Source organism: Mus pahari, chromosome 7 (genome assembly GCF_900095145.1).
Source record: "Mus pahari chromosome 7, PAHARI_EIJ_v1.1, whole genome shotgun sequence".
In the NCBI taxonomy this organism is placed as follows: domain Eukaryota; kingdom Metazoa; phylum Chordata; class Mammalia; order Rodentia; family Muridae; genus Mus; species Mus pahari.
The window spans coordinates 53,277,645-53,294,996 of NC_034596.1; the positions used below are offsets into that span (position 1 = coordinate 53,277,645).

Genomic DNA, 17,352 nt, shown 5'->3' on the forward strand with positions numbered 1-17,352 from the left:
AGAGGAGGCAGACTGGAAAGGAGCAAAGAACACCACAGCGGGCACCCTCTGGAGCCTTAGCCTCTTGGCCTGTTTCTTTGCCATTCCCCTTCCTTTCTCACCTGTGTAGCTGCCCCTGGTGCTCCTTACTGTATCACTGAAACCAGAGGTCTTTAAATAAGCTAGATGACTCCCTCCTTCTAAAAGAAAAGGATTTTCTACCATGTTCTCCTTTAGCATTGTAACTTCTTCCTGCCGGAGTAAACCCTCCTTCTCTTCATTTACCTTTAATAGATTATTGTGTGCATTCTTCTTGCACATAATCGCACAGAAGTCAGATTATCATTTATCCAGCCCTCTCCTCTTAGGGTAGAATCGCCATAATTTTATTTTGTTTGTGTAACTTTATTTCAACACAATAATTTTTTGAAAATACAAAATGTCATAAGCACTGATTTCCAGTAACAAGAAATAGAAGTTTTAATTAAAGGAAAAGATATTTATAATTAGACATTTAAATTTTATGAAGGGGTATTATAGTGTAACGAATTAAAAGTCTCATCGCGCGCTAGCAGCTGAAACAAAGATCTCATCCCAACAGGAAGAATACTGATGCAGTTAAGGACATAGGCAAGGCTATATGTACCAAGAGCAGTGGTAATGCCATCGATCTGAAGTTGGCATGGTGACAACCGCTGTGCAGTTCTTCCTCTTCACAATTAAGGTATCTCTCTTGAACTGATTGAAAGCTGTTTGATAAGTATACTTTCTTCGAGATGGTTATACTCAGTTGGGGGTCTTTTTATTAAACTGAAGTTCCATCATTAGCTGTGACTGGCACCAGCTGCTGTATAAATTCCATGTTGATACGGATCTCCACTGGTATTCCAAATATTGCAGGTGAGTCTCCCGACTCCAAATCCTCAATCATGAAGTATGAATAATTAGCATCTGATAAATGCAGAATTGAAAGGGCTCTCATTAGAAGACACAGCACTGGGGACACAATTCCTCAGCAGCTCCTCAAACAGTAAACCAAATAGGACTCCAAAAATTTGGTTTTTCCTAAATCTCTTCAACTCTGAATTTTTTTTCCTACACTTGATTCTAGTGGAAAAATTAGGCCATGGATCAAATACTGAATGCTGAATCCAAACTCTTGTCCGTCCTAAATCTTACCTGGAGGCTCTGATTCCAGGAAAGGCACCAGGCCAGTATGGAGTGGGTTGGCATGAATGTCCTCCCTCTAGACAGCTTATTGCTATTGCTTTGAGCAAAGAAGAGAACATTTCCTATTATGTATCCAATATTATTTCTGTGAGATAAACATAGGTATATGTCATATATCTATTAAAAATAGTAAAAACCAGAGAAAGTTTCTTTACAAATGATGCAGACTTTTGAAAATCACTCATCTTATGGTCAGTGTATACCAAGGAGAATGTTTCTTAAATCTATTTGTATCTCAGAAGATGTATCTTAAACCTTGCTTAAGTTGAGGCATGAATTGCATTGAAGCAAATTGATTTCTCTATCTGTAAAGTGCAGGCAACATTAGTCTTAGGGTATTGTGACACTCTAAACTCCCACAGTGTGTATACAGCATGGATCATGTAGATACCATCAAATGTCTATCTTCTAGTTCTGAAAAGCAAATGACCACAGCCTAGTGGTTTAAAACAACCAGTATTATCTCACAATTAACATAAGGTCAGACTACATCTCAGACAAGCCTTCTGTTTCAGGCATCATAAAGTCACAGACAAAGTGTCTCTCCAACTGTTCCAGACTGTAGGCTTGACTGGGAAAGGAATATCTTCCAAACTCACTCAAGCTCTTGGCAGAACTCATTTTCTATGGTTTCAAGAGCAGAGATCCAGGCTTCTTACCAACTAATGGCAGAGTCTGCTGAGCTGCCACACTGTGTGCGCTTCCACAGCATTGCTATTCATTGAGACAGCAGCAGTGAGTCTCCTAGAAAGGCATCCTTATGCTATGTAACATAATCACAGGAAGGACACCTTACCACCTTCATCATGGGCTACAGCTATAAGCAAACCATAGAACCTGTTCACACTCAAGGATAAGCATCAGGGAGCAGGGATCACTGGGGGCTAACCTAGATTCTGCATGCCATATATAGTGAGTTATGAATGAGTCAATGTGGGCGAAAATAAGTAAATTGAGTGAAGCTGGGTATGAATGATATTCAAGCCACAAACCCTTTGAACAGCAAAAATACAGTTAAGGGCAGAATTAATGGGGCTGAGGGGGGCAATAAAATGCCACGGTGACCTCTTAAAAGCATTTCACCCTCATGAATACACTGTGTTAAAAACTTGAGAGACTTGGGCTTCGGAATCCAGGAGATGTCAGAGTCCTTCTCGAAGGGAGTAAGGAACAGAATCCTAAAGGAAAAATAGACCTTTAGTTTCTTAAAACTGAGCCAGAAGGAGAAATTAGAAGCGAAGTAAAATGATCAAATATATTACATACACTTTAACCATCAAAACAGTAGAGCTAACTAAGAATAAAAATGAAACACAGATCAGAAATAGAGTCACCTCTGTGAAAATGTATTGGAGCATATATGGGAACCCCAGTGAGTAAGGGCAAAGGGTATGGGTATGTGACTCATGCTCAGGAACTGAAAAAAACTGAAAATAGGTTACATCTAATATATGGTACAAGGAGGTGGCACTGAAGTCAAAGCAACTCTTTACAAACCAGACAACCAAGCTTCAAGTTTGGTCTCTGGAACCCACACATAGATGGAAAAAGAGAACAAACCCGACAAAATTGTCCTCTGACCTCCACATGTATGTCATGCATGTTGTTCTCCATTCACACATCATGTACACATATGTACATGCACACACACACACACACATACACACACAAAATATTTAAAGACTAAATAAAATCTAATATCAATGAAGCAGGTCATAGGCCTTATAAAAAAATTAAGTACCAATCCATAATTTTTCCTACCTGATTACTGTGAGAAATCAGACAGTAAAATAAATTACATTAGTGTTATTCACCAAACACCTGGCATAGCTTGTAGCTCACTGTGGGCAGATAGATGTTTGATGATAATTAACCCTCAGTCAGTCAGTGGTGGGGAGCTATAATGAATAACTGCCGGCTCCAGATAACCAGAAAATTTCTTCTGAGCTCACAGGTTCAGGGTAACATGAACCTAACAAAGGAGGGAAAGATATTTGGAATTCTTTCAGGTTCAGGTTGATGTGGACTGATCCAGTGACTAGAAAATAATAAAACAGAGATAGACTGGTTAGATTCATGAAGAACAGGAAACTAGGCAGTATGGTGGACGTTCTGCCCAAGACCGAAGTCCGAATCTCTCTATTTTTTTTTTTTTTTCGTTTTTTTGTGACAGGGTTTCTCTGTATAGCCCTGGCTGTCCTGGAACTCACTTTGTAGACCAGGCTGGCCTCAAACTCAGAAATCTGCCTGTCTCTGCCTCCAGAGTGCTGGGATTAAAGGCGTGGGCCACCATGCCCAGCCGCATCTCTATTTATTAAAGGGTCTAGAAGCATCTGCTTCTTTGCAGGGGTGAGGACTGCCCCGGCTCCCCTTCAACCTCACCCCACAAAGGGACGATGACACGGGTTCTGTTCTTTCCCCTACCTCAAGCCTGTGCCAGGAAGACAGAATACTAGTTTCTTTGTGTCAGGGTCAGGAATGAAAAGACTAACAAGCGAAGAAGCATTTGTTGTTGCCGTTAAAGTTATTTTTCTCTTCAGTGGGAATAAACCAGACAGAGATGGAATTCTTGTTGGAGTCTAGATAGGCTTTCTTGTAGGGTCAAAGAGAGTGGACACTTGAGACAGCTGCAGCACGGAGTAGTAGCAAGAGTTGAGACCCTGTGAATGAATTGTGCCCACAGTGGAGGGCGGGTTCCTAAGAGATCTGCCGGTCATGCTCCGAGCCTGTGGTCTCACAGCACAAAACCCAGGCTGACAGGCTATGAGAGATTCAGTAAGCTCTTCAAGAAGCCATTGTGAGCCATCATCGTCTATGATTAAAGGGAGGACTAGTCTGGGACCTGAGGCACGGCTAGGGGACAGGAAGGTGACATAGCGAAGACAAGTCAAGCAAACATGGAGACACAAGTTCGGAGCAGAGGCTGCTGCACCTCTCTGAGAGCTGCTGCCCGTTACAATGCTCCCTCTGGGCGAGAGAAGTACATTACAACACAGGCATCCCTGACTGTGAGCAGACACACTGGTTCATTACACTTGGCCTCACTGAAGACTGTGTGTCTTACTTGGTCCTCACTGGTCTGGTCTCCCTTCTAAGCCTCTATAAAAATAGGCTTCAGTCTTTATCCTTTCAGTATGGTTACTCTAGGCTCTTTGGTGGCTTGTCCACTGAGTAGAATTAATAACCCTTATCTGCATTTCCTGAATCCTCACCTTGTTATGCGTCTATCAGTAGGCCTTCTTTGGACTAAACCTTCAAAACACAGGAATTTGATTGACTTGGATCAATTAGCATAGAAATACAATAAACAATCAGCAAGTTAATATTTTTAAGATGAAGGAGACAATAGTACTAATAAAGTATAAAAAGTAAGTGCAATTCATTAACCCATTCTTTTTGCTACATCAATGGTACTTGAAAAGTTAATCTATTGGTGGAAAAAAAAACAAATATTACTTCTAATTCTTGATGTGAAAGTAGTTCCTCGTTCCTCTTTTAAAAATGTTTACAATGGCTCTACTATTACAAACTGAATACAGCAAGCAATCACCAATGTGGCAAAGATGTGAAAACATACAGGTGCCTGTGTGCCTGAATACGGGAAAGATAGTCAGGTAAAACTTAGAGTCATGATAATGTGGAGTATCTAGACCAGCAGTTCTCAACCTGTGGGTTGCAAACCCTTTGCGTTCGTGGGGGTGGGGGGTCACCTATCAGATATCCTGCATATCAGATATTTATTTCATGATTCGTAACAGTAGCAAAATTACAGTTTTGAAATAGCAACAAAAAAAATGTTATGGTTCAGGGTCACCACAACATGAGGAACAGCATTGGAAAGTTGAGAATCACTGATCTAGATGTAATAATAATAATAATAATAATAATAGTTATGGCACTGGTATAGTGGCACACACCTTTAATCCTAGCACTTGGGAGGCAGGGGCAGAGGATTTCTGAGTTCTACATAGCATACAAGTTCTAAGATATAGCAAGTTTACATAACAAGTTCCAGGACAGGCAGGACCACATATAGATGCCCTGTCTCAAACAACAAAGAGTTCATGAGAGCCAGGAGGGTGGTACAGTAGTTAAGAGCACTTGCAGTTCTTGCAGAGGACCCAGGTTCAGTTCCTAGCACCAGCATCAGATGGTTCACAACTCTCTGTAACTCCAGGTCCAGGGGACTCAACACTCTTCTGGCCTCCAAAGGCATCTGAATGTGCATAGTGCACATAAAATAAGCAAATCTTTAAAAAGTGGTTTAAAGCTTTAACATAAAACCACTGCTTATCTTACATTGACACAGCAGCATCAAAAGAGCACGCAGTATTTTCAAGAATATTTTCCTGAAGTGCAGAAAAAATTTAAAAGAAAAAAAAAAGAGCAGAGAGAAGTGAGGGCAGTCCTAACTTATGGCGTAGAATGGCTTAAAGGTAAGCAATGAGGAACTAGGGCACATCATATACAACTAAGTCAAGGGAAAGAGAAAGCTTTGAACCTCATTAGTAACTGTTTCTACTCATCAAAGATAGCAGCGGTAACAAGGCTGTCTGGAAAGGAGGAGATCCTCCTTCTGGGGTGGACAGAAACACCCCATCTCAGCTTAGTTAAAAAAAAAAAAAAAAGAATGTTTTGAGTATGATCTAAGTGAGCACATAAAATGACTTGACTCTAACTAGGAACCTGTCACTGCAAAATGTGGCTGGCGAGTAGAAAATTGGTGACATGGATTCAGATGTAGCAGCGCATACATGTAACCAGTGCTTTGGAGATGGAGAAAGCAAAATGGTGGCTTCTCAGAGGACAACCTGGGCTATGTAGCACAATCCTGACCCCCAAATTAAATGTGTGTGTGTGTGTGTGTGTGTACATATCTGTGTGTGTGTCTGTGTGTATGTATGTCTGTGTGCATGCATGTGTGTGTGTGACATGAGACACCTTGTTTGACACACTTGTGGATGCAGTTAAGAGAGGAAGAAGACATGAGGCCCAGCTCTACAAGTTTTTAATCCCAGGGATCCACCCGGACTTTCATAGGTAACTACAAACTACAGAGATGAAACCAGAGAAGCACAAACCAACACAAGCACACCAATGGCAGATACACATAAAACGAGACAAAACAGGGCAGGCGGTGCATAGAGAATGGAAGGAACCGCAGTTATCCTGCAGCCTCCTGTTAAGTGCTTCATGAAGCCCTCACCCGCACTGCCCCCGCGGCCATTCTCAGGGTTCTCCATCTAGCACCTGCCCTATTCCTTCTCTTTCTACCCATACATCCTAGGGATATTAGACATTCTTCATGTCTTACTCCTTCCAGCTATGCATCCTCTGCTCGATTAACCTCTTCAAAGCCCAAACTCTGATTACCTACGGCATTCCTGTCCTGTCCTCAGCCCTTTCCATCTGGCTCGTGTGTTGACATCTCTCTTAAACAGCGAGGTGTCCCCAAGAGCAACACTGGTTGCACGCTTTGCATTTTTTGACCTCACATGAATGACATTGGGACACTTCAACTTGTGAGATTCAGTTTTATAGTTCCACGTCTAGCATACATCCCATGATATCTTTAAAGAACCACTCCTACACATTCTCTCTTTCAATAATGTTCAGATACATAAATATGCACTGCTCTGAGCCGGGCATAGTGATAAATACCTTTAATCCCAGCACCCAGGAGGTAAAGAAAAGTGGATCGCCGTGAGTTCGAGGCCAGCCTAGTCTACCTAGTGAGTCCAGAACATCCAGAGCTACAAAGTGAGAACTTATCTTGAAAACAAAACAAAACAAAAATGAAAAGGAAAGGAAAGGAACGGAAAGGGAAGGAAAGGAAAGGAAAGGAAAGGAAAGGGAAAAAGAAAACTACTCCAAAGATGAGAAACAAAATAAAAAACATACATTAAAAATCTGAGAAGAGGGAGCTGGAGAGGTAGCTTGGGGTTAAGAGCTTCTCTTCCAGAGGACCCAGATTCAGTTCCCAGAACTCACATAGCAGCTCACAACTGTTAGACTCCAGTTCTAGGGGGATCTGGTGCCCTCTCACAGACACACATGCAGGCAAACACCAATGCACATTAAATACAAATGAGTAATTTTTAAAAGTCTAGGAAGATTCTATTCTGAGTAGACATGTAGGTCATAATCTTTTGTTTCAATTAATTTTATTTTTGCTCGTGTGTGTATGTGTGTGTGTGTGTGTGTGTGTGTGTGTGTGCTGTCCTGCGTATGTATGTGCACTACATGCATCCAGAAGAGGCTATCAGTTGCTCTTGGACTGGAGCTATAAGATGGTTATGAGCCACCTGGTAGGTGCTGGGAACTGAACCCAGGTTCTCTGCAAGAATAAAAAGTGATCTTAACTACTGAGCAACTCCACAGCTCCTTTTTGTTGCAATTTAAAGAATATGAATTATTCTGAGAATGTAAATTGTGGGTGGAGTTCATATCAGAAAAACAACCCCAGGCTTCAATTTTTGGACATAAACCTAGGAAAAACTTCTTAGCCCTGTACCATTTATACTTATTTTTTATTGGAATAAAAAGTCACAGAACATTCAATTAGCCATAGAAAGTCATTTTTCCCCAGTGGTATTTAGTACACCCATAATATTGTGTAGCTACCACCTTTCTCTAGCTCCCAAACTATTTCATTACCCCAGAAGAATGCCCTGTGGTCTCTAAGCAATAACTTCCTATCCTTTCTCCCTGTCTCCTGGAACCCCCAAAACTGCTTTAAGCTCAAATGGAACGGAAACATGCAAATGGTGTTATTGTGTCTGTATTCCTTAGGGTAAACTACTGGTTCAGCTCCAGTTGGATGAGTGAATGTTTAATATCCTTGGAGCTCTGAGCTTCAGTCACTTCTTTATTTTCCTCTCCGTGACCTCCCAGTTCAGACGGCAGGCAGGACTCACATTTGAGCTGTTCTTCACTGGATCTGCCGAGGGTGTTTCAATGGATGACCCATCGTGTGCTTCGTATTCATGAGATTCATTCAGAATTAATTCAACCAAGAGAGTTGAGGAATCCAGGTGAGAGCGTACAACTGATAAATGGTGAGTCACAAGTCAAGCTTCAGTTTCTCTCTTAGCATTCTGAGCAAACTATGAAAGCTTGCTTGGGAGGGATGTCATTGTTTAATCCGGCTAAGAACCCTACAAGATAAATGCGATCATTGTATCAGAAAGTCGGGATGGGGGGCAGGCATATGTAAATCCAATCCAAGCTAACAGGGAAACGAGGTGAGGGGCAGGCATCTAGTAGGCGTTTAGTCAAGTTATTGGCAAATACCATCCTTGTGTCACATGAAGTTACACCTTTTAGGACGAGGAGGTGGGAAGAGTGTCAGAGCCAGAGGGGATGGAGGACACCAGGAGAACAAGGCTCTCTGGATCCACATGATCAAACCTCACATGAACCCACAGAGACCGATGCAGCACGCACAGGGCCTGCAGTGGTTCGCACAAGGCCCTCAGTGCATCTATTATGGCTTCCAGTTTAGTTTTTAAGGAATTCCTGAGTGTGAGAATACGTGGATCTCTGATTCTCATGCCCTCTCTTGGGCTCTTTTCCTTCTGTTGGTTTATCTTCAACTTTGATGCCATAATGTTTGGTTTATTTCATTATGTTTTATTTTGTCGTATTTAGAAAATAAATAAAAGTGAGTCTTTTCTATAAAAAAAAAAGAAAAATCTCTAAAATACATGCAGTTGGCTAGCTACAATGGAATACACCTGTAATCTCACTTGAAAGATGAGAGCAGGAGGATCGGGAACTCAAGGTTATCATCACCTGCATAGAGACTTTGAGGTTTCCTGCACTACAAGAGAACCTGTCTTGAATGAGTGAGTGAGTGAGTGAGTGAGTGAATGGATGAATAAAACATATGCAACTGAGTTTGTTTTCAATGCTTTTATTCCCCCAGTAATATATAATAATAATATACTATATAATAATAATAATCTTACATGTCTAGTTCTTATGAATTGGATAAGTAGTAAATATTTAAAACTCGAATATAGGGACCAGCAAAATATCTCAGTAAATAAGAGTGTTTGCCATCAAACCTGATGGCCTAAGATTGGTGCCCTAGTTCTACATGATAGAAGGAGGGCTCTCGTTCTATGTGGTGGAAGGAGAGGACCAATTCCTGTAAGTCGTCTTCTGACCTCTACTCATGTGTCATGGTAAATGTGTTCCCACACACATATTCACACATACACATTAAATAAATATAATAAAAAGTCAAAACTCTACGCTGTCTCTCGTGGGCTTGAGATTTTCCTACATGCATGAGGCTAGAAATTAAACTTCTAGCACTGCAGAATATAATATTAGCATAATGTATATGAGTATATTGTATCATATATACATACATATATATGTATATATACATATATATGTATATATACATGTATATATATATATATATATATATATTAATGACTCTATAATTTTTTCTGGACCATCATCTCCCACATTATCCTCATCAACAACCACTACTAACATCTGGATAGTTGTTGAAGTTTACATATTATTTCTACACCTACTTTCTTGTCCTACAGTTAACTTAATATCCCCATTTTACTGAAAATAAAAGCAGGAGTCAGGAAGGCTAAATGAACTGCATGGACTCTCACAGAGAGCTGAGATGAATAGCCAAGACTCAATCTAAAATCTGCCAGTTCTACATGTTTCAGTTTCTATTCTACCAAGTTGACGTCCTATTTCTTTGGTGGTTGGACACTTGTAGTGCTATCAGTTGGCCTGGTTTAGAAAATATTAAGACAAATTTTTGAGTAGCCACCTTCACCAAAGCTCCAAGAAAACCATCCATGAGTGTAGACTTAATCTGAGAGGAACCTCATCTCACATCTGTGTGCTCTTTGACAAGTGGCACCAAACATTAAGAATGTGCTGTTAAATGATTAATATTAGCATTCAAATTCAAGAAGAGGAGAGGAGAGGAGAGGAGAGGAGAGGAGAGGAGAGGGAGACTCCAGAGCATAACGAGTTCCTCTGTAGTCAGCTTTTATCTTGGAAGGAAGCTCTTGAAGGCATAGGATGTTTTTAGGGAAGATGAAACATGCCATCTTCCAGGAAAGCTCATTAAGCTCAGGAAACAAACAACTCAAAGTCTTCAGGAAATCCCTAAAATTCACCAGATTCACTAGGTTTCTCCCTCTGTCAGTAAGGACTATGAGAGAATCAGAGAAGCAGAGCTCTCTGGAAATAACGAAGTCCAGCCAAGCTGGCTGGAAGAGACCCAGACCAACTGAACCACCTAGAAAGAATACTCTACAAATGTAGGACTGTCTGAGGTTGTGCAGTGTCCTCCAGGACTCCAATGACCATGATCTGTCACTGGGGTATGATTGGTGGTGCAGCTGTCTTTGAGTTGCTTCTGCTCCTGTAGTAACCCCTCACCCATATTCCTGTAAGAACCCCACCCCCAAAAAAACCCTATTGGACTTACCAGTTGGACTTTGGTGATGTCCTTACTTTGGCTTTTGTTGGTTCCATATATAGTGGCAGTAGATGTTTCTTCATGTCCCTGGGAGCAATGTCACACAACACCGTGGTCCTGGCTTCAGATCAGCTCTGGTGAGTTCCCTTGGAAGTCACCACCAAAACAATGAGTCTACTTCTGAAGAAAAAAGATGGCACCCCAAGACAGGAAGCAATTTAGCTCAGAGGTTGCCTTGCTCTTATGATAACTCACTGTCACTAGAACTAACCCAGAGTCCATAGGAATTGTCATATCCCATCCAATGGCAGTGCCTTCAATACAGACATCTGCTGGACACCTCACACACTCATAAAGTTCTGCAGCTGTTGTTCTGCACACAAGCCCTGAACAAGACTGTGCCTGTCAACATCTATCTCATCCTGGATGAGGGAGGAGCTTATGAGGCTCCATGCTACTCTGAGGTCTACTCATGAGACCCCACTTCTTTTGTTTTTTGTTTGTTTGTTTGTTTGTTTTTGGTTTGGTTTTGGTTTTATTTTTTTGAGACAGGGTCTCTGTGTAGCCCTGGCTGTCCTGGAACTCACTCTGTAGACCAGGCTGGCCTTGAACGCAGAGATTTGCCCGCCTCTGCAAAGTGCTGGGATTAAAGGTTTGTGTCATTGGCCACCTTTGAGATCCTATTTCCTAAAGATCCCACCGCCTCTCCCTGGCCACACTGAATAGGTAGGCTTCCAACACAAGAACAAAGCACACCCAAAACGTAACAAGCAGTCACTAATACAAAACGTAACAAGCAGTCACTAATACGAAACGTAACAAGCAGTCACTAATACAAATCACATCATCATGCTTGACTGACATTTGGATTGGGGGTTTCCCAATGTTCCAACCATCATCCTTTAAAGAGGGAGCTGTGATGCTCAAGTGAATGTGTGCATGACTGAGAAAGTGCAAGTTAAGCTACAGAAGGCAGGGAAGGAGATGTGGGGACTCTGTAGAACCTCTGTGATAGAGTTGCCATGTCTAGAAAAAAATAATAGTGCAAGGTTCTCAGTGGGTTTTCTAATAAGCACTTTTTTTTTGGTATAGCATGCTGCATTAAATGACTGGAACATAATTATGTATGAAAACTATTCATTGTTGTTCAGAAATTAAACTTAACTAGGTCATCTTGTGCTTAGTCTGGTCACTCCTTTCGAAGCACAGCCCTATGTCAAGCTACAGCCATGCTTGTTAGGGGAACAAACTAGAACCAAGCTAGTAAGAGCAGGTCTGAGTTGAGTCCTTGGGTGTACACACACACACACACCTTTTCAACATTTTTCATCATCTGCTTGAGCCCTTTGTCTTTGATTGAAAGTCACTGTAAACTATGCTTGAATACCACAGCGTTAATCACAAGCCTCTTGAAGTATTTTCATATTGTGTGTAATAAATGCCCATATACTTAGGATTTAAGTAAGAACTACTTACCACAATATTTAGTTAAAATTACAAAGTGAGTACAAATTAAGCCATCCTTCTCAGGTTTACATTATAAGTCTGATTTAATTTCCTCGTGTTTTCCTATGTATGTTTGTACAACTGTTGTGTCAAGATTTTTCACTGATAAAGTATTTCAAATTAGCTGCTAGAAGAAATACATTTAAGGAGTTACAACTGATGCACATTGGGACTAAACACCCACAATCAGAGTTGTTTCCACCTGAGTCCCTCTTACTGATGTTATGTAACAAATGGTCCTGATTGCTGGCAATAACTCACTTAACAGGCTTGCATTTACACAATAAGCTCATAAAAATAAAATAATGAACTACTAGTTTTCTTGAAAGGAAACTGACACCAGATGTGGGCCAGATAAACACCATGGACATTTTAATCACATCTGAAACTTTCATTCCACTGGGACACAAATGTTTTTGAGAGGTAATGGCGGAATGGGGTGGGCCAAGGAGTCAGGAGTTACTGGCCTCCACACCTCCAGCCATTTGACACTCGTGTCTGAGGACACCAAGGCGGTCTGTTAGATAAGGTCTTCTGAGGGATGGCTAAAAGGAGCCAGGAGGACAGAACAGTAGTAGTGAGGAGACATGACGCAGAGATAGGCAGGAATCTGAAGTTATCTTCATTTATGTCCTTGTGTGACTTACCTGGTGGTGATTTCAGATTTTCATATTCCTTTGACAATGTCATTTACAATCATGAAATAAATCACCAGTATTTTTCTCATTTTAAAAAAAAAATCTCTACCACTGCCTTGTGAAACATCCTAATCTCCGTTCATGGAAGAGTCCGAAGAGTTCTCCAGATCTAATTTCATCCCAATGCCTCTCTCCAAATCACCTTAATGCGATGTTCTGGGAAATTTGTGGGGCACTTTCTTATTAAAGGACAGCAGCATCCTGGTGGTAAGGCAGCTAATTTCTCTTCTTTGCGATTCTGCGTAAGGCTTTTTTTTTTTTTTTTTAGCTTGAAGAAGAGAATCCTCCCATTTTTCATCTTGGAAGCTTAAGCAGGTTAGCCCAAGCAAAATTCGGGTGAGCCATGCCTTGTTCATGTGAGAAACCTGAGGCAGCCACTCAGAATGGCCTTGCCAACAGACTGAAGGCTGAGTGCTGCTCCTAACACTGTACACCTGTCTTAAGGTGTGCCCTGATCATGAGAAATTGCATCTTTGAGAACGTTGTATAGCATGCTTTCCCCTAGACCTGCTCAAAATAGACAGTGGGTTTTATGGATAGGTAACAAGACTCAGGGCTCCCTTTGTCTTCTGATCAGACTTTCTTCATCCAGTAAAATTCTTTATCCCCCATTAAGGTAGCCATGCACATATAAGGAAACAGTCTGTGAAAAATGGATTTTATTCTAAAATGTAAAAGTATTTAATATGATGTTTTTGTATAGATGACATTCAAAGGGTTGAAAAACTAAAGAGGCCCACCCTTCCCTTAGGATTTATAAGCAGCTAGCAGTTTCTAGGAGGTAGGGGCTCACAGGACCACACCCCCTCTGAGGGTTCTTAAGTAGTTACTAGTTTCTGAGGAAGGGGGAGACATTGTCTTTGGTGGTGTGGCCACTAGTAAGTTGCTCATGTTCCTGTTACCCATGCCTTTGTAAACCAGCAGAATGAAACATATGGGGGTGGGGAGGGAAAGAGAGAGAGAAAGAGACTAGTTGGAGCAGAGGAAGGGACATAGTGGAAATGGGAGAGGTGGCAAAAAAGGATGAATATAGCAAACACATATGTGAATATGTCATAATGAAACCCATTATTATGTATAACTAATATATGACAATAAAATGTATACATGTAAGAAGAGAAATAATAAAATTAAAATAACACCAAGAAATATAAATTAAAAGTTTCATTTAACACCTGACTCTAATACCCGCCTAGGCATTATACTAGTTTTGTTTGGGGAGGAGGGTCTTCCAATATTTTTATATATAGTCACATGTCACTTAATGATAGGGATTATTTCTGAGAAATGTATCACTAAGCAATTTTGCCACCAAGCGAACCATATAAAGTGAACTTGTTCAGACTAACTTGACAAGACCCCTTGATGCAGGCAAAAAATGAGATGAACATGAAACTCACTTCTAGAGTAAAATGAGATCTAACGCACTCTCTTCTACTAAAGAGGACACTGCAGAATAAAACGTCTGGCCTAGCATGTCCATGATTATTATCATTGATATCCAGTATTACACGCATACTTACTTCTACGTAGCTGGCAGTGTGCAATAGGTCTGTCTGCAGCAATGTAACTACAACATGGGAGTTACTATGCCATGGTGGTTAAGATGTCACTGGGTTGTACGGACTTCTCAACTCATGGTAATCTGTAGGACTACCGCCATATCTGTGAGCCACCATTGACCGAATTGTCCGCGGCACAAGCCTGGATATATGAATAAGCAGTAATACAAATTATTTCACAGGTTTTTCTACAGAGGAAAACATACATTTACATGTTCCATTGTTTGCTTCTATTGTGTGAAATTTATCTTGGGTCACTCCATGTTATCCCATGAAGAGCATTTCCTAATTGTCAGATTGTCCTTGTTAATAATCAAAAGGCCCCTTGACTCTTACTAGAACATGCAATGATGCACTGAGCAATTCCCCTTATTTTTTATGCACAGGTATATCTGTAGAAATGTTTTCAGACTTGAGATGTCATAGGATTTTAATTGAGATATGTTTTAACACTTATCAGAGAGTGGCCTACATTTCTTTAGTTATTTGGTTATTGCTGTCTGCCTCCTCGGGATTTTATGTTTCTAGAAGACACAGACACTTCTCTTTGCTCTACAGTTCTCACGAGAATACCTAGTGTGCTAATGCTGAATACAAACTAAAGGTCCTACCTTGGTGTTTGATAACACTGGCGTAACCCTTCAACTTGGGGCTTAGGTTCAGATGCAGATTGAGGCATTCCTGTGTTTATATTTCAAGATGAAAACAGTACTGATAAAGATAAAAGTACTGAATAAAGATTGACAGCTTCAAGGATAAGGTGACTCTTCCATCTGGAGACTGGGTCAATGTCAGGCCAACCTCTGGGTTAATCACACAGGAGGCTGAATGCCGAGGGGCAGAGGAGCCTAGAGAGCTCTCGCCTTAGAAAGCCAGGGAGATAGAGAATAGCACATATTTAGAATCCAAGCCAAGACTGGGGGAAAGGTGAGGGCACCCTTAAAGTAGAACCTGTTCAGGGATGGATGGCAGGGGAAGAAGAGGGGAGGGGTAGGCAACATGGTTCGAGCTTAGCTTCTCACCTAGGTTGATGTGGATGCTCCTAGTTTTGTTCTGCTGCTCTCATACTTAGGGAAGTTTCTAGCAAAAGGCTAGGAAAAACACGGACCTAGAAACCGTGCTTGACGCACGCTCCTTTCCAGAGCCGCAGCCCCCACAGCTCCAGAGGCTCAAACCAACAAGTTGACTATAGTGAATGTTCTCCTTCCATTCCACAAGGTCTTCATCAGCCATTACAGAAGCAAGCCAACTGTGTTTATCCAGGTTTGAAAAACAAAAACAAAAAACAAAAAATGGAAGGGCAGATGAGGTATCCTGTGCGCAGCTCTCATCTGAGCCCTTGCTAAAAATCCCTCAAACCTTGTCAGAGAAAGGCGAATTGGTACGACTTCTTCGGTTGCGTCAGCACGGAAGTGATAACATTCGAGAACTGCAAATGTGTTTTTATCCAGTGATCCCACTTCAAGGAATTAACTCTGCTGGTTCACTTATAAGAGCACACATAGCGTGCATGTTTACTGAAGCATCATGTTTGAAGGCAAAAATTAAGTAAAATAACTTTCTATCAGTATGTTAAATGACTTTTTATTTATAAAAGGCTGTCTTCTATAACATCCTTTGCAGCTGGTAGGACGAGGTAAACCTCATTGTGTAGAAAGTGGAACAATGGCCAACATCATTACTAAGTGAATAGAAGTCCAACTTAAAGCAGCATATGTTCTGCTCAGTTTTGTTTTGTTTTTTTTTTTAAAGAAAGCATGCATCCACAGCAAGTTCTGTGTCCCAAATCCCCATTCTTTCCCCAGCAGGTCACCTGACCAGAGCTCCTGCTCCTCACCTCCATTTGGTACCTTAAGTTCTGTCTCTGCTCCAAGGTCTGATAGCCTTTGGAGTGCCTTGACACCTGCCTGGGATAACTGGGATTATCTCTTCCAAGAGTCAGAGGAGGGGGGAGAGTAAGCCCCTCAACCCCCTACAGACACAGAAGTGTAGGGGACCCCCCTCAGTCCCTACTCCACCTGCATTATGGCTGAGTGGTCTCCCAGACTCACAAAAGGAACCAGAACCGATCCACTGTTTGCTGTATGATTATCTGTGAGGTTTCTAGGATTTCTGCCTATTCACCAGGATTCTGAGAAGTTTCGAAGTTCCCCGCCCCCATTACCCCAACTACACAGCACCTTTAAGTCCTTTGACTCCATTCAATGGCCCCTTGGTCTTTAAAACAACCTGGATTGTTAGTTTTTGTTGTTGGTTTGGTTGGGGTTTTGTTGTTGTTGTTTTGCCTCTGACAGTTTTGTTTTCCAAGTTGCTTTTCTTGTAATTAAGCATTTTAATAAAAGTGTTATTTTACCTAAAAACAAAAACAAAACAAAACAAACAAAAAAACTCACATGGGAATTTTAAATGTCTGTTAAAAATAGGAGAGGCCATTTCTTTTTTTTTTTTCCATACAATTTCATACCATATACTTTTTATTTTAAAATATTAAATCAACATAATAAAAATAGGTAAAATGGCAAATAAATAAAAATGTAAAACACAAAATTAAATTAGCCTAATTATATAAGTTAAAATATTATTTATCTTTATCTAAATAAAACATACATAATGACCATACCAGTTGATATCCAATGTAGATGTGGCAAGCTTTACAAGGCGCCAACCTTAGGTAGCAAGCTATAGACACTTAATGAATGCAGAGCAGGGATCAGCTTTCCTCAGAATGGAGACCTTGGATAGGTCATTTAGTGCCAGTGGTTAGCCCTAAACAAGTGTACTTACAAGTAACACTAAATGGACTCAGTAGGTTGTGATGAATTAGCCTGCCTTCATCTATTTTTTTTCCTATTCTTTTTTTTAATTTATTTACATTACAAATGCTATCCTGAAAGTTCCCTATATCCCC

The 17,352-nt window shown here is 40.9% G+C and overlaps 1 long non-coding RNA gene across 1 annotated transcript in view; it reads right to left on the bottom strand.

Annotated features, from left to right (window-relative positions):
• Window positions 1-304: 304 nt before the first annotated feature.
• The window catches only part of LOC110324848, a 40,595-nt gene continuing 23,547 nt past the window's right edge, over window positions 305-17,352 (bottom strand). The window contains exons 4-7 of the long non-coding RNA XR_002380702.1: window positions 15,056-15,307; window positions 14,406-14,586; window positions 3,052-3,247; window positions 305-930 (exon numbers count right to left, since the gene is read on the bottom strand). This is a non-coding gene — a long non-coding RNA (uncharacterized LOC110324848). The remainder of the gene's footprint in view (window positions 931-3,051; window positions 3,248-14,405; window positions 14,587-15,055; window positions 15,308-17,352) is intronic.